The 5,489-nt window shown below is 41.8% G+C and overlaps 1 long non-coding RNA gene across 1 annotated transcript; it reads right to left on the bottom strand.

Moving 5' to 3' along the window:
* Positions 1-653: 653 nt before the first annotated feature.
* On the bottom strand, positions 654-5,269 carry LOC121839556. Its single transcript, XR_006079003.1, has 3 exons — positions 5,183-5,269; positions 4,806-4,863; positions 654-1,688 (listed from the first exon to the last, which is right to left on the bottom strand). It is a non-coding gene; the product is annotated as an uncharacterized LOC121839556 (long non-coding RNA).
* Positions 5,270-5,489: the final 220 nt, after the last annotated feature.

Genomic DNA, 5,489 nt, shown 5'->3' with positions numbered 1-5,489 from the left:
GCAGGTTTGGACCAGTGGGAGCCAGGTTAGGTATTGGCGGTGGTTTTAGGGCAGGTTTGGACCAGTAACAGCCAGGTTAGGTAGTGCTAGTTGTTGAAGGGCGGGGCCTCATGCTGCTGGTGAGTCACTGATGAGCTGTGATGGGGCCGTGATAGCCCAGCGCCCGGCAAGCTGACAGGGTTAATGAGACTTGGTGAGCCGCTGTCTCACTGGCTGCTCCCAACAGGACACGCACAAACACTCACACCTAAATAGGGCGCTATGCCTCGGTCCGCTCTGAGCACAGAAGAGGGTCCATGGTCCGTTGGCACTGTCAGCATCATCACACTGTCGCAACACACGGAATGGAGGTCCTCACTGTCTGTGCCAATATCATAAAATAAACACTTGTGATTGATCCTAGTGATATGACACGCAGGCAGCTGGCAGCCACAGAACATAAAAACAGAGATGAGCTGATTCCCAAATGGCACCACTACTTTGAACCAGGGCCAATATGGTGCTGTGGTTTCAAAGATGACTGAGGTGGCAAACCAAACCAGGCAGAACCTCTTCACAGTGTTTTGTCTTCACCCTTCACTGTTTTTGTGTCTGCAAATAAAAGCAAAACAGCAATGGATGGATGGATGGATGGATGGATGGAGAGGAGAGGAGAGCACTAAGAGATTCTAGGAGGCCTGTTCATCTGGGGTGCGTCCTTTGGGCCATGGTCAAAAATAGTGCACTATGTAGGGACTAGGGTGTCATTTGGGATGGACCCTAAGAAGTTCTAGGAGTCCTGTTGATGTAAAGTGAAGGAGCTGGACAGGAGCCTGTATGTGAACCCAAGCATGGGAAAGCAAACCTCAGACGTAGAGTGGAAAACCACATACATCATTTTTAAGATTAATGGGGAGCTGTGCTGGGGCGTGCAGATTCTTGTGGCGTCTACCACCCGCCAGCCAAACCAGAGGGGGAGTCCACATACAGAACCCAGTCGGACTGACTGGCGTGGTAACGTTATCGTGGTGCCCCAATCCATCCCTCAGCTCTGCCTGGCTGTATCATCTCCAGCTTTACTAGGGTTGCATCCCAAATGGCACCCTATTCCCTTTATTGTGCACTACTTTGGACCAGGGCCCATTAGGGTTCTGGTCAAACATAGTGCTCTAGGAAATAGGCTCCCAATTAGGATGCAGATTAGGAGAGCTTGTCAGATAGTGAGGAAAATAAGCAGTAAGGTTGCATGCTATAAAGTGTACTACTTTTGGCAAGAGCCTCAATGGCACCCTATTCCCTATTTAGTGGACGACTCTGGTCAAAAGTAGTGCACTAGACTGTATAGGGATTTGAGGATAGGATACCACTTCAGACGTACTTTTAGCTAGAACGCATGGCATGTGGCTGAGGCCCTGACTATAACCCCTTGACAAGGATGGGTTTAACAATAAGGTCCGCCAGACTGGCCAATGTCTAGATAACTCAACATCCCCAAAATACACTCCCTCTTGCTCTGATATAGTAGCAGACCTCCAGCTCTACCTCCTTCTCCAGCTCTACCTCCTTCTCCAGCTCTACCTTCTTCTCCAGCTCTGCCTCCTTCTCCAGCTCGGCCTCCTTCTCCAGCTCTACCTCCTTCTCCAGCTCTACCTTCTTCTCCAGCTCCAGCCGAGAGAGATGGTGCCCAGAGATGCTTGGTTTGAAACTGCCTGTTTCAGAGAGATACACAGGAAACAGCTCAGATCCATCAATCCTCCAAACGTGAGTTAGTTCAAAACCCACATACTCAGAGAATGAGCTAACCGTTAAGGCAGGCAGAAAACAAATGATGAAAAAGAGCACAGAAATGTTGGTGAAGAGCACGTAGAAATGTGGATGAAGAGCACATAGAAATGTTGATAAAGAGCACATAAAACTGTTGATGAAGAGCACATAGAACTGTTGATGAAGAGCACATAGAACTGTTGATGAAGCACACATAGAACTGTTGATGAAGGGCACATAGAACTGTTGATGAAGAGCACATAGAACTGTTGATGAAGCACACATAGAACTGTTGATGAAGAGCACATATAACTGTTGATGAAGAGCACATAGACATGTTGATGAAGAGCACATATAACTGTTGATGAAGCACACATAGAACTGTTGATGAAGGGCACATAGAACTGTTGATGAAGAGCACATAGAACTGTTGATGAAGCACACATAGAACTGTTGATGAAGAGCACATATAACTGTTGATGAAGAGCACATAGACATGTTGATGAAGAGCACATATAACTGTTGATGGAGAGCACATAGACATGTTGATGAAGAGGACATATAGATGTTGATGAAGAGCACATATGCATGTTGATGAAGAGCACATAGAACTGTTGATGAAGAGCACATAGACATGTTGATAAAGAGCACAAAGACATGTTGATGAAGAGAACATAGAACTGTTGATGAAGAGCACATAGACATGTTGATGAAGAGCACATAGAACTGTTAATGAAGAGCACATAGACATGTTGATAAAGAGCACAAAGACATGTTGATGAAGAGAACATAGAACTGTTGATGAAGAGCACATATAAATGTTGCTGAAGAGCACACATAGAACTGTTGCTGAAGAGCACACATAGAACTGTTGCTGAAGAGTACACATAGAACTGTTGATGAAGAGCACATATAAATGTTGCTGAAGAGCACACATAGAACTGTTGATGAAGAGCACAAAGACATGTTGATGAAGAGCACACATAGAACTGTTGATGAAGAGCACATATAAATGTTGCTGAAGAGCACACATAGAACTGTTGCTGAAGAGCACACATAGAACTGTTGATGAAGAGCACATAGAACTGTTGATGAAGAGCACATAGACATGTTGATAAAGAGCACAAAGACATGTTGATGAAGAGAACATAGAACTGTTGATGAAGAGCACATATAAATGTTGCTGAAGAGCACACATAGAACTGTTGCTGAAGAGCTCACATAGAACTATTGATAAAGAGCACAGAAATGTTGATGAAGAGCACATAGAAATATTGATGAAGAGCACATAGACACGTTGAAGAAGAGCACATAGAAATGTTGATGAAGAGCACGTAGAAATCTTGATTAAGTGCACATAGAACTGTTGATGAAGCGCACATAGAACTGTTGATGAAGAGCACATAGAACTGTTGATGAAGAGCACATAGACATGTTGATATAGAGCACATAGACATGTTGATAAAGAGCATATAGAACTGTTGATGAAGAGCACATAGACATGTTGATATAGAGCACATAGACACGTTGAAGAAGAGCACATAGAAATGTTGATGAAGAGCACGTAGAAATCTTGATTAAGTGCACATAGAACTGTTGATGAAGCGCACATAGAACTGTTGATGAAGAGCACATAGAAATGTTTATGAAGAGCACATAGAATTGTTGATGAAGAGCACATAGACATGTTGATATAGAGCACTAATACATTTTACTGAAGAGCACATAGACATGTTGATGAAGAGCATATAGAACTGTTGATGAAGAGCACATAGACATGTTGATGAAGAGCACATCGACATGTTGATAAAGAGCAAATAGACATGTTGATGAATGTTGATAAAGCACATAGACATGTTGATAAGAGCACATAGACATGTTGATATAGAGCACATAGACATGTTGATATAGAGCACATAGACATGTTGATATAGAGCACATAGACATGTTGATGAAGAGCACATAGACATGTTGATATAGAGCACATAGACATGTTGATATAGAGCACATAGACATGTTGATGAAGAGCACATAGACATGTTGATATAGAGCACATAGACATGTTGATATAGAGCACATAGACATGTTGATATAGAGCACATAGACATGTTGATATAGAGCACATAGACATGTTGATGAAGAGCACATAGACATGTTGATATAGAGCACATAGACATGTTGATATAGAGCACATAGACATGTTGATATAGAGCACATAGACATGTTGATGAAGAGCACATAGACATGTTGATATAGAGCACATAGACATGTTGATATAGAGCACATAGACATGTTGATGAAGAGCACATAGACATGTTGATATAGAGCACATAGACATGTTGATATAGAGCACATAGACATGTTGATATAGAGCACATAGACATGTTGATGAAGAGCACATAGACATGTTGATATAGAGCACATAGACATGTTGATGAAGAGCATATAGACATGTTGATATAGAGCACATAGACATGTTGATATAGAGCTAATACATTTTACATAGAAATGTTTATGAAGAGCACATAGAATTGTTGATGAAGAGCACATAGACATGTTGATATAGAGCACTAATACATTTTACTGAAGAGCACATAGACATGTTGATGAAGAGCATATAGAACTGTTGATGAAGAGCACATAGACATGTTGATGAAGAGCACATAGACATGTTGATGAAGAGCACATAGACATGTTGATGAAGAGCACATAGAACTGTTGATGAAGAGCACATAGACATGTTGATGAAGAGCACATAGACATGTTGATGAAGAGCACATAGACATGTTGATGAAGAGCACATAGACATGTTGATGAAGAGCACATAGACATGTTGATGAAGAGCACATAGACATGTTGATGAAGAGCACATAGACATGTTGATAAAGAGCACATAGACATGTTGATGAAGAGCACATAGAACTGTTGATGAAGAGCACATAGACATGTTGATGAAGAGCACATAGACATGTTGATGAAGAGCACATAGACATGTTGATAAAGAGCACATAGACATGTTGATGAAGAGCACATAGAACTGTTCATGAAGAGCATGAACTTACCTGCACAGTCGGCCACTGAGCCTCGGCTCCAGTCCGAGTGTCTGTTCTTGTGATAGTCCTAAAGACAGACAGATGCACAAGTTACTGTACAATCACAGCTCTCTACACACATTCAAGTCCACTCTTAAGATATATTTTCCCACAGGCCTACAAAAAACACTGTTGTCTTAGCTTTTCTGTGTTCCCATAAACTCATGTCCAGTGTACTACCGTAGTGTACTACCCTTGTGTTCTACACTAATCTGTCATCATGTTTAGTGTACCCCACTGGTTAGTCTTTATGTTTTGTGTACTTCTATATTCCTGTTGATTTGAAAGTGTAATTGTAATGCTTTGCTATTAATCTCGTTGATTTTTAATTGGTGTCTGATCCTTACGTTTTTTTCTCTTCTTTAGATTTCTTCCCCTGAAGCAGACCATCGTTTGTTGCCACATTGGTGGCAGTACAGTACACACAGACAGGATACTTACATGGACTCAGACTCAGAGAGAGTTAATCACCAGATGGTTTTTGTTCTCTTTGCTCTACTCCACCTCCACAAGTAGAGCCAACCAACCACAACCCAAAGAGGAGGAAGACAACTGCTTTTCATTCGTACTTGAGGAAACACATTTCTGCTGTTCCTCCTCTACGCCGCAAAACTGTCAATAAATGACCCCAAAGATGTAACAGGTCATTGTTGA

This window comes from Oncorhynchus tshawytscha, linkage group LG16 (genome assembly GCF_018296145.1).
Source record: "Oncorhynchus tshawytscha isolate Ot180627B linkage group LG16, Otsh_v2.0, whole genome shotgun sequence".
Classification (NCBI taxonomy): domain Eukaryota; kingdom Metazoa; phylum Chordata; class Actinopteri; order Salmoniformes; family Salmonidae; genus Oncorhynchus; species Oncorhynchus tshawytscha.
Note: the sequence above shows the minus strand (reverse complement) of the source record. Positions and strands in the feature narration are given on the sequence as shown.